Source organism: Felis catus, chromosome F2 (assembly GCF_018350175.1).
Source record: "Felis catus isolate Fca126 chromosome F2, F.catus_Fca126_mat1.0, whole genome shotgun sequence".
NCBI classification, from domain to species: Eukaryota; Metazoa; Chordata; class Mammalia; order Carnivora; family Felidae; genus Felis; species Felis catus.
In genome coordinates, this window is record NC_058385.1 from 42,596,555 (window position 1) to 42,614,167 (window position 17,613).

At 41.0% G+C, this 17,613-nt stretch overlaps 1 long non-coding RNA gene across 1 annotated transcript; it reads right to left on the minus strand.

The window, feature by feature from the left end:
* Positions 1 to 206: 206 nt before the first annotated feature.
* Positions 207 to 13,778, minus strand: LOC123383154. Its single transcript, XR_006592592.1, has 3 exons — positions 13,670 to 13,778; positions 8,103 to 8,309; positions 207 to 743 (listed from the first exon to the last, which is right to left on the minus strand). It is a non-coding gene; the product is annotated as an uncharacterized LOC123383154 (long non-coding RNA).
* Between the last annotated feature and the right edge of the window lie 3,835 nt (positions 13,779 to 17,613).

Consider the following 17,613-nt stretch of genomic DNA (forward strand, 5'->3'; position numbering starts at 1 on the left):
TGGCCACTCTGAAACGGTCCCATGAGCTTTCTAGTACATGGAGCTTTCTCTATGAGCAAACCTCTCCTCAGAAGTCAGCTTGGATTCCTCTGACTCACGTTAGGAGAGGGGAGGGGGAATCCCTCCAAATCAGTCTCCCTCTGACCGGTCCCTTTTCAAAAAGGAGATGTGTTCATTTGCAAGGGCTGCCAAACAAAGTACCACTATTAAACAATAGAACTTTATTTTCTCACAATTCTGGAGGTTGCAAGTCTGAGATGGAGGTGGCAACAGGATGGGTTTCTTTTGAGGTTTCTCTTCTTGGCTTGTAGATGGCCATGTCTCCCTGTGTCTTCACATAGTCTTTCATCTGTGTGTGTCTGTGTTCTGATCTCTTCTTATAAGAACATAGTCATGTTTGATTCGGACCATCCATATGATGTCACTTTACCTTAATTACCTCTCAAGACCCTATCTGCAAATATAGCCACATTCTGAGATACTGGAAGTCAACATCTAAGGTTGACCTAACGTCTGAGGTTAGGATGTCAACATATGAATTGAGGGGGAGCACAATTCAGGCCTTCAACGGGTGGCATCACACACTTCAGTTCAGTGATATCATCTGTTCAAGCTGCACAACTAAGCCAACTCCCCAACCCCTAACTGAAAGTGACCAGCTGAGACAAGGCCTTGACTGATGGATACCTCATATTCTCTTTGTACCTCATCCTTTGACTAGGTTCACCCAGCTTGCTCAAAACCTGAAAGAGATAAAGCAAAATTTCAGTGTAGCAGGCCTAAATGTGCAGGAGGAAACCATATTTATGATCATTTATTTTTAAGGACAATTGTCTGCTTATGGGGAGTTGGTGAACTAGAATAAGTCTATAAAGACCATTCCCCAAAAAATTCCCATTTGAGCCCTGAGAATTCACTTATGGCTTTAATGAAAATTGTCAGAGCACATAAGAGTCACTGGAAGGTACAGCTGTACTCTGTTAAGGCTTATATTTTAGTGGAATATTCTGACAATAAATAAATAACTTGATAATAAGGCACCCAGGTACCCAACAATGATTGGCAGAGTGACTGCATTAATGTGCCAGTTCTTTATCTGATCCTTTACCCATGTCATTTGCTATATGGCTTTGCAGTTTCTCCCATCAAGAGTCAGAGTCTATTGGGTCACATAACTCACTTTGACCTAAAGGAAGATGGTAATTGTGACACAAGCAAGAGCTTGGTCAGGAACCTGCACATCTGGGTCTGCTCTTGCACCTGAGTAATTGTACTTAGAACCACCTTGGAGTAGCCTACTAGAGAGGTGGGAGAAACATGGGGAGACAAGCTGCATCAAAAACCATTTGAATGCCAGCCAATCCCCAGACGTGTGAGTCCTCAGCCAACAGGCTACATGGCCCCCATATGCGAGCAAGCCCAGCTAAGACCAGAAAAAGTTCCCAGCCTAAATCACCAACCTATACACTTCTGAGGTAAATAAATACTTTTTGTTTGAAGCCTCAGAGTTTGGAATCAGTTTGTGATATGACATAATTTTAGCAACAGCTAACTGATCCAGGTACTGAGGGCTCCCAATAAATCTAAACATTATCTGAAAGAGGTAGCACATTAAGACGTTACTGGACATTAATACCTTGAATGACAAAGAGTGTATAAAATCAACTTGTCAAGACTCTGAGAGATGGGATAAAGTCAAGATGGAGGCTAGATAACTATCCTTTTATGGGATGAAAGTCATATAGAAAATGGGATGGTAAATAAACTCACAGAAAGGTTCAAAGGCCTACTTATAATACTTCTGGGGGCTCTCTGTGGCCTTCAGTATAAAATTCAAATTCTTTATTCACAGCATACAAAATCTTCCTCTCTGGTCCCTTCCTGTCTGGTCCCTCCAGATACACTCTCTTGTGAGTCACAGGGGGCTCAGAGTCTGTGTCTACCAGGCTCCTTGTCCTGCTGGGCTATAGTTTACCCATGGATGTTTTTATTCTTCTTTTCCTTTTTTCTTTTCTTTTCTTTTCTTTTCTTTTCTTTTCTTTTCTTTTCTTGGAGGTGGTCCCTTCCTAAAGTCATAACTCTTGCCATCTCCCAGTGACTCCTTCTCATTGTCCCCAGGATGGTATCACCTTTGGCTGCTGCTAGTCCTGGGGTGCTTCATCACCCCTTGTTGCTTTCCCTTAACCCAAAGGACCCCTCATTCAAACATTGCCCCCGTGAGAGTGCTGTTGCCTGCCTGGACCTCCCAGGTCACAACTTTTCTAGTCTTTCATATCATGCCCACTCTCTTCCCCAGACCCTATACTCCAGCACAGTTTCATCCCCTGTCATGCTACCATAACTTTGCATCTCCTGTACCCTTTTCCCTCTTCTTAGAATGCTTTCCCTCTCTCTTGACCACAAAGCAAAAAATCTGAACTCAACTGTCACCTTTTCCAGGAAGACTTCCTTCCTGCTGCCCCACCATCATGCCACTTCCCCCATACTGGATTAAGTTCCTCTAACATGCTCCCACAGTTGCCTCCCCTTCTTTCCATCAGGGCACCAATCTTAATGCTTAATGCTAATCTATGAACATGTCTAAATCTCAGAACAATGGCCTTCCAAATATGTCCATGTCCTAATCCCCAGAACCTATAATTAGGTTATGTTACATAGCAAGGGGGGAATTAAGTTTGCTAATCAGCTACTTTAAGATGAGATAATCCTGGATTACCTAGGTGGGCCCAGTGTAATCACAACTGTCCTTACAACTGGAAGAGGAAGGCAGAAGAGTGAGAACCAGCAAAATGACAAAGGGAGAAAAATGTGGCTGGCCACTACTATCTTTGAAGACAAAAGAAGGGGCCACAAGCCAAGGAATACCAGCAGCCCTTAGAAGCTGGAAAAGGCAAGAAAACAGATTCTCCCCCAGAGACTCCAGAAGGAACACAGCCCTGCCAGCTTCTTGATTTTAATCCAGTGAGAGCCATTTTAGACTTCTTACCTTTGGAACTGCAAGATGATAAAATGTGCTGTTTAAGCAACTAAGTTTGTGGTAATTTGTTACAGCCCCAATAAGAAATGAATATAATTAATTGTGAGGGTCAGATCCTAGAGGGCAGGTATCATGTCTTTGGTTTGCATGTTTCAAGCTCCTCTCACAAAACTTGTCTTAGAGTAGTTCTTAGATATATTTGTGGAAGAAAAGATAGGATATAGAATTATCTTGCCCACCCATATTTTCCAGATCCTCCTGGGTCTGTGGTTCACATAGTAATAGTTTATGAAGGAAGAGATCTGTGTTTGGCTATAGAATAAAAAAACGCATTGGTTATTAATCTACTATGTAATCATTGAGAAAAATAATTGAGCCAGTTTCCAAAGAGTGAGAGTATGCAAGAATGTGAAGGCGCCCACAGTGTCCTCCCTTGTAAGGGAGCAGCTGTGGTAACTAACAGTGAACTGCCGCAGGACATGCCCAGCTCCCCAGATGGGCAGGGAAAGAACACATTGTTCCTTCCCCTGGAGCAGCTGGCCCTGGTTTTGGCTGGATCTGGATTCCTGGGCACTGGTTGCTATAGTTTGGCAAGAGTCACCTTCCAGCCCTGCATTTCCAGAAGAGCTGTTGTATTACTAATCTGGAGCAGACACCTCCTGTCATCACTACAATCTTGTTCTTACAGCAGCACTAACAGATGAGCTGCAAATCCCACAACCTGTTCATGAAATGAGAGCTGGTGCCTTGGTTGAAAGTCTCTTTGACAATTCTCCCTACTCACTGCAAGCACTGGAACAGAGGCCAGAGCCCTGGGGTCTAGTCTGGTTCAGCCTTTAGTCATTCACGTGACCTTGACTGAGTCATCTCCCATTGTTCACCTAAGAAGTGGAAGGTGTAGTCCTCTGTGGTCACTGCAGGCTATTGCATTCTGTGTCTATGACAGTTACATAATCCCCAAAGCTCATTTAGCCTTCAAAAACGACAGTGACAAACTGTCCCCAATAAAGAGAACATTTCATTAGGACAGAAGAGCTAGAGCCTGAGAAAAGAAGAGAAGAAAGGAAGAAGGAAATGAAGGAGGGAGAGAGGGAGAAAAAAACAAGGATGAGAAGGGAGAAAGATAAGGGAAAGAGGGAGGGAGGGAGGGGTAGAGGAAAGGAAGGAGAGAGAATTTACTGAGCATCTGACAAGTACTAGCTTCTTTCACTTGCTTCACCTTATCCACATCCCAAGCCAGATCCTCACAAAGCTTTCCACCAAAGTTCCTCTGCCCTCAGAGGAGTGACAAGGATCCTTGGGAATCTAGTCTGTAGCAAGTAGGAAGCCTGAAGTCTCATTTAATCTTAAAAATTAATGTGAATTTTGTGTTCTAGTCCATAAGCAGGGGCTTTGTTTTTGCTGTGGAGTAAAACTGTTGCTACAGGAAGATGCAACATGTTAATGAGTCCTGTGGTATGAAAACCCCCAGTCTACTTCTGTGTCTCTCTGAGATGGAATCCTCCAGTTTTGAAGGCAAGGACCTGGGATGGAAAGGTAGGACTTATTTCCCAACTCCATCCAGGTCACAAGAAGCCTGGGAGGTTACCCAGTTTCTTACAGCCAGAGAAATCAAGCAAATAAAATAAAAGTCATCTAACTCAGAAATGTTTGTCTTCAGAAAATTGGGATGATAGGTTTACCAGGACAGTCCTGCCTCCCCCACAGTCAGTGCCAGAAGACGCTGTTTCTGTTTATTACTCTGTCTGACACATTAATACTATGCAGCATTGTCAGCAAGTTGTTAAGACAGATTTGGGGGTGTTTATTTTCAAAAGCAGTAGAAATTGGGGGCAAAAGTCCCAGGGAATAGAGATCACATTCTTGGGGGTTAAGCAGGAAGGCCTAGCCAGAGAGAAGGTCTTAGCCGCCAGCAGGAGGGGGACCAGCTGGGACTTAGCCATGGACCCATCAGAGTAGAGAGTCAACCCCATGTGAGAGTCCTGGAAGGCCAGCCAGGGCCAAATTGAGATGCAAAGGCATTGTGGTGAGTACAGCAAGCCCTGTAGATGACCTGCAGGCTGCTGTAAGGTGAAAATGAGCTAGTACATGCCTGACACATAATAAGGACAAATATTTGCTAGTATTATTTTTATTCAGGAGTGAGGTCACCTGCCCCGGTGGCATAATCAACCATCAAGAGAGAAATCCAAAATCAATCATTGGGATGGAGACAGAAAAAGTTGGAACAGATCCAGAGGCCAACAGGTCTTATTGACGCTGCTGGAAAAAGACTCAGAAAGGGACTATTTTTTTTTCTGGGCTAATAGGAGTTAAGACTTGAGGGATTCAAAGAGATGTTGGGTACAAAGAGATGGAACATCACAGCACAAGAATTGGCAAGAGGAGCAAGTAATGGGAAACGGGGAAGGGAAATATGATGTAGGACTTAGGCACATGGACATAGGTTTGAATCCTGACCACCACATCTGGTTGTGTGATTTTTGGCAAGCTGTGTAAGCTCTCTGAGCCTCTGTTCATCCTCTTTAAAATGAGGATAATTAGAGTACCTCTCCCACAGGACTGTGTGAGATTCAAGTGAGATAATTCTTGGGACCTAATAAATGCTCAATAATGTTAGTTTTTCTTACTGTTAGCTGTTATGTAGCAATTACATAACAGCAAATGGTGCTTTGTCTATATTAAGGTTATGAGATTGAGTAGGGAGAAAAAAGTGCTAGGTAAAAGAAATGCTTCTTCAGTGTCCCTAGATTTTATTTTGGAAGAGTCAAGAGTTAATAAAAAGGAAGATGAAGAAAAATGAGGAGGGGTGGGAGGGTCAAGGAAAGAGGGGGAGAGAAGGAAGAGAGGGAAGAAGAAGGAGAAGGAAGATGAGGGAAAGGAGAGGAAAAAGAGGAAGAGGAAAAAGAAAAAGTGGTGGAAGAGAAGATTAAGGGGAAGAAAGGAGAAAAAAAAACATTAAGGAAGAATAGTTCTGGTAATACTCAACAAGAAAATTAAACATGAGAACATTGCAAAACAAATCATCAAGACTCCTTCTTTTCACACCCTTACTCTTCAGCTCATTCCTTAAATGTTCAAGTTCGCTAGAATGCTGCCTCTGGTCCAATTCTCTTCTCCCTTTATTAGATCTTGAACAACATCACCATTCCTTTGGCTTCACTTACTACTCATTCTTTAATCCTCAAACATTTATTTCCAGCCTAGATATCTCTCTTGACCTTCAAATTCTTATTTCTAGTCATTGACTAAACATCTGTACCTGGATTAATCCAAGTCAACACATACAAAACACACCTTGCACCTCGCCATAAGAGACTTTCCCATTGAGGTTGAGGGCACCCCATCCCCTGAAGTCAGAAATGTGGGAATCATGCAAGACTTCTTCCTCATCCTAGCTCTGACATTTCTCCTGTGTTAACTTTTCTTGAGGTCTGTTTCAACTTTTCTTGTGTTTACTGCCTCATTTCAAACCCTCAGCCCTCTACCAGACCCCAGGAACAATCACCTAACCTATCTTTCTGCCACCACACCCATTTCCATTCAATCCATCCTCTATAATCAAGGCAAATGTGATGTGGCCCATGACATTCCCTGGCAAGTATTTCAAGGACTCGTCTTCTAGTGTACAGGATAAAAATACAAATTCCTTAGCCTATTATACAAACCCTTTGCCTGACACCTGCCTGTTTTCTCAACTTCATCCATCTTCGTTTTCTCTATTCCCCAACCCATATGCAAGTATACTTAAATTTCATCCTGCCCGAACTACTTATTTGAAGATATTCTTCCTTCTGTTCAAAAAATTCCAGTTATTCCATCTGCCTGGCAAACTCCTGGCCAACCTCAAGACTTTGCTCAAGTATTACCTACTATGGGAAGCCTTCTCTGACTTTGCTTTGTGAACAATTAAGCCTTCCTATTCCCATCTTTTCTATAACTCTGCCATAGTATTTAATATATTAGGTTATTATTTTTTTTAAATATGTGCCTTTCCAACTGGACTGAGAGCCCTAGGTCATTGTATCCCCAGTACATAATAAAATAGCTGGAACAGTAATGATTTGTTACATATATAATTGAATGAATGGATGAATGAAGAACATTTAGAACATCAATATAGTTATGCCTACAAACCAAATCCCAACTAACCAGAATTTCAACAGCTTTAAAACACACTAATGTTTAGCTCTCTTACATTTTTAGAAAGAGGAAGATAAAGAGCTCCCTAGAAAGTATAGTAGCCACTCAGATCATGCCACCTCAGAGGTAGTGTCTAATGAGGCAACTATAGACCGACCATCCAGGATCTGCTCCACAATCCTGAAATTCCACTTGGTCTCAGGCTTGGTGCTTAGGCTTGGAAGAATACCAATTTATTAATTAACCATAAAAATATAACTGCCAAAGACTTTAATTGCCAGCTTTCTGTAGTCAGCACTTTTTTTAGGAGGAGAATATATGGGGAAAACAAGATTATAATCAGAAGGTTGGCATGATAGGCATGGAGTAAGCAAGGAGTCAGCCCAATTCATTCATCCATCCAACTACTTAGCACAGTATTTCTATCCTTGCTGAGTAGATGGAAATGGGCCCACAGACCAGCCAGAGTGCTGCCTTCTCTAGACAGTGATAGAAATGCTTTCAAAAATTCTACCTCTTTAGCTTTTCATCTTCTAGACTTTATTCAGTCAATCCCATTGTATTGACTGGGAAGACACAACTGACCAGGTCTTGATTTTAAACAAGACTAGTACAGTCATATGCACTCCTGAAGCTACCCTCAGGTTAAACATTTCAGCCATTTATGTTCAAATTATTGGTTAGAGAAAGTTTATTTTTTCAGAAGACTGACCTCACCCAAATTAAGTTTTCCTAAATTTTGGTGGGGGGAAACAGGGGCTTACAGTTATACCTCTGTACTGAATTGAATTTTTTTGTTGTTAAATCTATTCTAGATTATTAAAGTTTACTCATGGGAAGTGTTTGACACAGAGTGGGAGGCTAAATAGAAAAAAAGAGGATACTAGTTAATAATAAAAATTTAGCTGATTCCTTCTGTTATTTATTAAGGACTCAGCTGTACAATGAGAGGATTTAAAATCTTCTAAAAAGATGAACCCACCACAGTAGGCCATGATTTGTCAGTCTCTTCTCCAGGAGGTGTCTGTCTTTTCCACAGCATCACATGAAACTGTTTCTGGAGCTGGGTTGGAGGAGACAAGCTGGCTTGGACTGGAGAAGGGTAGACAGCATCCCACAGGAGGATCTGGAGGGCCTAGTGGGGGGATGGGACCATTGGAAAGGGAAAGGCTCCTCAGCTGTGGCACACCTGCAAGTTTAAACATATACATATTCCCTGAATATGTTTCACAGGGAAGCCCAAGGTTGCCCATGGTTTAGACACAGTATTAGAAGGTCATGTTCAAAAAGTGATTCCCAGGAATCCCCAAAGAAAACAAACTTGGGTTAAAGGATCCTTTCAAGAAACACAAAGCAATTTCCTCTCTCAAAGAGAGATAAGATCAATAAGAAACTTTCTTACCTTGGCTTTTCTTTTCTGAAGTTTATTTATTTGAGAGAGAGGGTGCATGCATGGGCAGGGGAGAGGCAGAGAGAGAGGGAGAGAGAGAATCCCAGGCAGGCTCCACACCATCAGCACAAAGTCTGATGTAGGGCTTGAACCCACTAAGTGTGATATCATGACCTGAGCTGAAATCAAGAGTTGGATGCTTAACCAACTGAGATACCCAGGTACCCCAGTCTTGGCCTTTGCTCCCACTTCTAGTTTTTCCAGATGCCTATAGTCACAGTGCTTACCCAGAAGTAAAAAATTAAAGATTTTGTGTGTATATATATGTGTTTTGGGTCTCTAAATGCCATGTGAACTGCATCCTGAAAGCAACATCTGCCTGGCAAGGAGTGTAATCAGCCAGACCACTCTAAGCAAATTCTGATTGAAGTATGACCAGGAGAGGATCTAGGTTTTGTGGAGCCTGAATACACCTGGAGATTCCACTTTGATAAAAATAATACAAAATTACTGTTTTAATTTAATATTTCATATTTATTTTTAAAACAATAAAGCATTTATAGAAAGTTAATATTTATTTAGAAAAGTAATTCTAACAAATCACAATTTTTAAAAGGTAATAAATATCACAGGCATCACAAAATCCAGAAAATTAACACAATAGTATTGTTATATCATATATTCCACTATTATTACATTTTTTATATTATTGTTAATTAATTTCTGATGATTAACTTTGGGCAATAAAGAGGCCAGACGGGTTTTAAGCAGAGGAATCACTTAATCAGATTTATATTTTAGACCTACCCAGAGTCGCAAAGCAGAAATTCTGCTCAAAACTCGGTCTTGTACACTTCATTCTTTTGTAGAGAATGTTTTGTAGCAAAACTTACTGAAATTATTGTATTATGTTGTCACTTGTAAATGAAGGAAACTTGTCTTTTCCAGTTAGACATATTTAAAAATAACTTCAAAACACATCTTATTTCTTGATTATTATTTAGGAAAATGTCTTTAAAAGCAGAACAGTGCAAAGCACTGCCTCCCTGACCAAAAACTGGTGAGAGGGTCAAATTAGATCAAGACCCAAGTTGGCTCCAGACACAAGCCTGTGAGAGGATCCTGGCCGTTAGACACAGGAGAGACATCTACTGGTGGGACTCGAGAGACAGGCCCAAGTTCTCTGAAGGGCTTCCACAGCCATGAAAAATGAGGGATTTTGTGTGTATCCGTGTGTATTCTGGGACTCAGTGAGCTGAATCCTGAAAGGAACATTTGCGCAGCAGGGACAGCCAATGCCAGACCACTCCGAGTCAGCAAACAGAGCCCTAGCCAGGTCCCCCCTCAGGTAGAGGCTGCCCCAAGGGAGGCTTCTACCTCTGAAAAAAGCTTCAATCTTCCTGACACTCCTGGGCATGAGAGAAGCCAAGTATGCCAAGGGCGCTATACGAAGAGGATTTCATCTGTTATCCCAGGAGCCAGACCTTCTTGGAAGATCTATGCTTTCTTTCTCTACTAGACCTTTTTCCAAAAATTCAGAATATCTCTAAAGAAAGAAAATGAAATTCATTGCAGACTTCTCTTTCCTAAAGTTGATCTTTTTCATGTGGTGGCTACCTATCAGCTGTAAGCTATACCCCCTTCGAGGCTCTTTTCAATTCACTTGTGACCTGTTGTTCGTGGGTTTTGCAGCCCTTCTCCCCATTGCTAGGCATTTTCAAGCAAAACTAATTGTAGTAAGAGAGAGCTCTAGTTCTTTCCTTGTTTCTGTCAGAAGCAGAACAGTAAGGAGATATGTATACTGCTTTTTTCTTGAATGTTGTTCATTTCTACAACTCATAACACTGGGGTTCCTTATGCCAGTTATTGCCCCAAAAACATGAGACCCCCCTCCCCGAGGTATTTGCAGCTCCATAAACTGCATTCAAATTGGGAAATTTAGATTCCTTCCATATCATTACATGCACAGAATAATGAAAGGCACCTAAGGATGTTTATTTCAAGGGTGAGTCCTGTTACACAATGACATAATCTGTTCTTTGAGAAAACAATTCATGCTTATAGTCCATGTACAGAAAATGCACAAGAAATTATGCCATAATATTGCATAAATTTATTTTTAAAGTATAGATGCTTACAGATTTCTGTTAAAATGAAACTACTTTATGCCACCGTGAGATGATCTAATAAGAAACGGCATCAGCAATCATTCATACTTGCTGCAAGTTTTACAAATTTTACAAATTTGTCCAGAGTTTATAGCTATTTGCAAGGTAATATCACTCTGTGGCATCAACAGAGCAAATTTAAACTGAGGCAAAATTTATTCTTCACAAGAATCCCCTGGGATCCTGGCCAAAACTTGCAGATTAACCTAAGAGTGGATTGGGGGAAGTAAAGAAAGAAATGTGGTTTTATTGTAAGTTGATTCAACATCTGTCTACTTGGGCTAATTCATGATGAGTTTAATATTCATTCCTTCCCTCTTCTGTTCCTACACAGCATGATACTCCATGCATTTTTCTTCTCCATGCATTTTTTAATTACCTTAGTAAAATGCCTACTTCCTGCCCAGCTCTTTCCTTGTTCAGAGAAGAGTCTTAACACTGTGAGATATAGTGGATTATGTGGGGCAACCCATTAATTTGCCTAAAACCCACTATCTTAGTCTGTTCAGGCTACTAAAACAAAAATACCTTAGACAGGGTGGCTTAACCAACAAACATTTATTTCTCAGAGTTCTTTCTGGAGGCTGGAAAGTCTGAGATCAAGGTGCCAGCAGATTCAGTATAGTGAGGTCCACTTCGTGGGTCATGGATGGCTCACCCTCATGACCTAATCACCTCCCAAAGCCTCACTTCCCAATATCATCACCTGGGGTTCAGTTCTTTTTTTTTTAATGTTTATTTATTCATTTTGAAAGGGAGGGGAGAGCAACAGAGAGAGAGAGAAAGAGAGAGAATACCAAGTAGGCTCCACACTGTAAGTGTAGAGCCTGATGCAAGGCTCAAACCCATGAACTGTGAGACCATGACCTGAGCAGAAATCAAGAGTCTGGATGCTGAACTGACTGAGCCACCCAGGTGTCCCTGGGGTTCAGTTCTTAACATGAATTTTGGGGGGACAAAAACATTTAGTCCATAATACCCACCAGAATCCTAGCTAGCTGACAGGGAACTTCAATGCTAACATTTCTAAAACAGGCAACTCTGGTTACAATTCACTAGTGAAAAATTAAATTCATGATGTGAGTTCAGAGAGTACTAAGTGGGTTAAAGAAAAAGAAACAAAAGGCAAGTGTGCAGTGATAGGGCCTGACATGTTACAGAGGACGGTCAGGAGGCCTCTCTGAGTACATGGCATTTGGGCAGCGACCAGAACATGGCTGGCTGCTGGATGGAGAATGGACGATGGGACGCAAGGGTTCGGTTAGGTGTCTGTTACAATAGTCCAGACAAGAGATGAGGGTGGCTTGCCCTGGGGCAGAGGGTGCTTCTGAATGCATCTCAAAGTTAAGACGACAGGACTCGCAGATGGTTGGGTGTGGGGTATGAGGGAAATAGAGGCAATTGAGGTCACCCTCTAGAAAAGTCGTGGTACTCAACAATGTGCTGTCGCCTCTTTCCCCATAATCTCACCTCAGTGATACTTTTTCCTCTTTGCCAAATTGATAAGCAAACAACGTTCAATTGTTTTAGATTTTTTTCATTGCTACTAAGGTTAGATATGTTTTGTTTTTACGTGCCATGTGTGTTTAATCGATTGCAAAAATAATATTTTAAACTAAAATTGGTTTTTTGGATAAACGATAAGCACTGTCATCTCTGATAGAATGTGAGTTTCACAAAAGTGAAGGACAGAAAGACTTCATTTATTTTAGTTGCTACTGTCTCACTGATACCTAAAATAATGCGTATCATATAATGATGATAAAAATTATTAACCCTTAGATACATTAATATGTGCCAGGCACTGTCCTAAGTGCTATTAATACAACCCATTTATGGATGAAAATACTGGGCCACAGAGAGGTTAAATAATTTGCCCAAAGTCACACAGCTGGTAGGTGGCAGAGCTAGGATTTGAATCAGGGAAATCAGTCTCCGGAGTCCAGCTCTGTGTTCTACTGCCTTTCAACATGAAGTACCAATATATATTTGAGTATGGATTTTAACGAATTTTCCAATTTGTTAGAAGTAAATGGTAATATGTATATTTAATCTTAAGTGCTTGGAGGAGAAAAATGAAAGCAATTCAATAATGAAATATAACTTATCTAAATTAAACAAACTCACTGTAGAAATACAGGATATATTTACTACAAAAGAAAAATTATTTAAGATCCATTTTGTTAGTAAATTGAGAAGAGGCTTAATACAATATTTCACCCTAGGATTATGCTTCAAAGTCTCAACAATGAAATTCACCCATGGCTAAATGAAGCTCTAGAATGAACATTAGTCTCCCAGCTGTCTACTACCCTTGACAAAACTCAAATCCATTCCATACTCCCTGCTAATTAATCTTCCCCAAACAAGGCTGAACACACATCCCCATCTTCTTCTCCTTGACAACCCCTCATCATAGAACAGAAATTTTCTTGTTGAAAGAAGCATGCAGGAGAAATGACTCCGGCATTGGCTCCCAGGAGTGCTGAGTGTGGAGCTCAGACCTTCTGGCAACCAGCAGAGTGACTGTGGGAAAATCATTTCATCTCTACCACTTCCCCCGGCCATATCTCAACTACAAAATAGGAGTCACAGGCAGACAAAGAGCCTGAGTAAGGCAAAGTGTGTCTGATGGTTAATTTTATGTCTAGTTAACTGGGCCACAAGGTGCCCAGATTATTTGGTAAAACGTTATTCTGGGTGTATCTGCGATGGTGTTTCTGGCTGAGATTAATATTTGAATCAGTAGACTAAGTAAAGCAGATTGCTTTTCCAGTGGGCCTCATTCAATCAGTTGAAATCTTGAGTCAAACAAAAATTTTACTCCCTTGAGTAGGTAAGAATTTTTCTGCCTGATGGGGTTTGACTGGAGCATTGACTTTTCTTTCTGCCTTCCGACTCAGACTGAAATATTGGCTCTTCTCAAGACTGCCAATCTTCAGACTAAAACTACACCATTAGCTCTGCTAAGCCTCTAGCTTGCTGACTTACCTTGCCAATCATGGGACTTACCAGCCCCCATAATTCATGAACCAATTCCTTATGATAAATCTGTGTTTGTGAATATAATATAATATAATATAATATAATATAATATAATATAATGTAATGTAATGTAACGTAACGTAACGTAACGTAACGTAACGTAACGTAACGTAACGTAACGTAACGTAACGTAACGTAACGTAACGTAACGTAACATAACATAACATAATATAATATAATATAATATAATATAATATAATATAATATTAGTTGGTTCTGTTTCTTTGGAAAATCCTGACTGATACAATGTACTATCTATCCCTCAACACATACAGTAGCTGCTTAGTAGATATGCTTCATGGGCCAGATGTTTCTGGATTTTCTTCCTGCTCTGCCATCATTAGCTGTGTAATTAGGGCAAGTTAAAGTCACTTGTCAATGCCTCAGTTTCCTTTTCTTTAAAACAGAAGCAATATGTTATTTTTAAGGCTATTCAGAGGATTAAATAAATAAGTTACATAAAACACCCAGAACATGGTAAGCTTTCAGTAAATGGTATATGCTATTCTTATTCCTTTTTACAGTAGTCAAAAACACAAGTGTTTCATGGGGCCAGAGGAGTAATATAAATGGGTGAAAGAGTCTGGGCATATTTTGTTGTTCTAATATAAGGTCGCATTTTATAGCAGCATCACTTGGTTCATTCATGTTCAAGAAGAAATGCTGTTGAAATGTTAGCCTTTTTTAGTTCACCCCATATATTTTTCATCTGTATACCAGTCACAGATCTTACTGTGGTTTGCTTCGTAATGGCAACTTAATTTATATTCTTTTGACACAGATACATTGGTTGCATATTGACTAGATGGGTATTATAACTCCACATCATATTCATGACCTCATTTCCTCTCTGCTTCACCTATATCTTGACCCTTGACCATTTGTTTTACCCCAATATTTTCATCAATGTCTCTACAGGGACGCCACTCCATTTCTACCATAAAAATTTCACAAAAACACAAACCCAAAGCCCCTTTTCCCCATTTCCATGTTACCGGCTTCTCACATCTAGCCTCAGGTATCCCTGTTGCTGAGGCACAAGAGGCCACGGACCCATTTTGTATCTAGACATACCCCATGCATGTCCAAACCAGAGTGTGGGGAAGTTAGTGCCCTTGGGGCAATAATTTGACAATAGGAAATTTAATGATCTTCCCAGATGGACTATGCTGAGGTTCGTACAACCTCAAAAGATGATCTCATAAGATTGAACAGTCAGTTGCACTTGATGTCAAGCGTTATCCAGATGGTGATGTACCTTCATATTTGCACTTACTCCTTTCCTAACTACTCCCATTCCCCCAGGAGTTTCACTCCCTAATAAAGTAGTAGCACATAGGCCTTTATTTTGGGTTCTGCATCCAGATGAACCTAGTGTAAAACAGTGGGTACTAAGAGTGACCCTAGAAAGCAGACTCTTAAGACTAGATTCTGGTGGTGGATTACTCAGTGGCCTGAAAGCACAAGAGACATCACTGCTGGTGGTTATGGGGTGGTTACAACCTTTAGCTTGCAATGGCATCACAAGTACTAGGGATTTCACCTGTGTTTAGTTGGGATGAGATGAAAATAGAAGGTAAGACATTGAGTTATTCAGTACTGTGGCACTTGAATAATATGTGAGCTATGAGAATAATGGATTCGTGCAGGTCTGGCTTCTTGTGATTATATTGGAAATTTTGAAAACATAAATCGATAAGTTTAGAGCATCCATTGAAAGCCAGAAGACCTTTATGGCTTTTTTTTTTAAGAATATTTGTGAGAGAGGGAGAGGGAGGGCGGAGGAAGGGCAGAGAGAGAAGACAGCGCGGGGCATCACTTGGGACTCCACATGGGGCTCAATCTTAAGAAGGAACCGTGAGATCATGACCTGAGCTGAAATCAAGAGTCAGACCCTTAACCAAATGAGCCACTCAGGCACCACCCAGACCTTTATGGCTTCTTTAAAGAGACTTTCATCTCTTTCAGTTGCCAGGCAGACTGTATTGAATATTATGCCCAGGATCTGATTGTAAGAACAGCAGAACTGCAATGGAGACTGGATATGTAGCCTTGAAAGGTCCTTAAGGTCAAAGTGAGGGTCCTGAAAGGAAATGTGGTCCCCTTAAATATGGAATAGGGATATTAGGATGGACAAGACTGAGAATCTTCAAACCCTCATATCCCCTGCCCTCCAGGCCAGCAAAAGTGGCTTCCTCCTTGTCAGAGGAGAAAGTTTCCCTTGCCTGAATATCAGACAATGAGCTCAGCTGAAGCAGATGCGCTCCAAGTGATACTTGCCTCCACCACTCTTCATTTCTCTCCAACTGTTAATAAGGGGCCTCAGAATAAGCTAAGAGGGATAATATAATCCCTGAAGGATGAAATGTCTTATACACCAAAAGAAATGCAGAACCTGCCTAATACGGATGGCAAGAAAATAGAGAGTATGTTTGGGGTAGATTTGGGAAGTGTTGGATTTGGGAGTAAACTATAAAACTTAATAGTTAAGAATTCACTAAGAGAGGGAAGTCACTTTTTTTTAATGTTTATTTATTTATTTTTGAGAGAGAGAACTTGTGTGCACAAGTGGGGGCGGGGCAGAGAGAGAGACACACACACATAGAATCTGAAGCAGCCTCCAGGCTCTGAGCTGTCAGCACAGAGCCAGACGTGGGACTTGAACCCACGAACTGTGAGATCATAACCTGAGCTGAAGTCAGACGCTCAACCCACTGAGCCACTCAGGTGCCCCTAGAGGGCATTCAGTTTTGACCCAGGATTCAAAAGTGATGGGGCGCCTGGGTGGCGCAGTCGGTTAAGCGTCCGACTTCAGCCAGGTCACGATCTCACGGTCCGTGAGTTCGAGCCCCGCGTGGGGCTCTGGGCTGATGGCTCAGAGCCTGGAGCCTGTTTCCAATTCTGTGTCTCCCTCTCTCTCTGCCCCTCCCCTGTTCATGCTCTGTCTCTCTCTGTCCCAAAAATAAATAAACGTTGAAAAAAAAAATTAAAAAAAAAAGTGAATGTTTGATAAGGACACATAGAGCTGGCCCTGATACTCTGCAGGGGAGGTTATTTGAAACTCAGCTATGATAATGGCCTAGGTACGTGAGGTAACATGGTAAGATTTCTTTGGTGTGGAAACAAAGACTCTCTCCTTGACAAAACTTTAGGCAGGCTCCTCTAAGCCCTTTCATCAACTAGTCTTCAACTTTGGGTTTCTGTGTCTGTCCTTGTAAAATCCAATTTTAGCAAAAATCCTGCTAACTCAGTTTCACAAGCATCCTCCCCAACCCTTGATATCTGATCACTTATGATATCTGATCAAATTCCTCATTCTCCACCCTTGATATTTGATCACCATTGCCTGCCTTCAGCAAGAATCCCCTTACCCCCAATGTCTCCCCTTTGTAGTGCAAGAGATCCACTTCCTTCTGCTTGTTGACTACAAATTCTCAGCTGTCTTTGCTGTATTTGGAATTGGCCTGATCTCTTTTCCCTACTGCAGCACTCCTATTGCAGTAGTCCTAAACAAGTCTTCCTAACCATTTTAACCAGTGTCTGAATAATTCTTTCTTTAACATTGGTACAGAGAAAGAATTCAGATGTCTGAGAGAGGTGAGATGTAAGAATGCATTAAGTATTTACAGTACATTCATTTTCAACAAGGTTGCCTTGTTGAAATAGGGAAAAAGAATAATCTTTTCAACAAATGATGCTGGAACTACTAGATTTTCACAGGCAAAAAAAAATGAAGTTGAACCCTTACTTCATATCATATATAAAAATTAACTCAAAATAGGTCAAAGACCAAACATAAGAGCTAAAAGTGTAAAATTGTTAGAAGAAAACATAAGTGTAAATCTTTGTGGCCTTGGATTAGCCAATGACTTTTTAGATGTGACACCAAA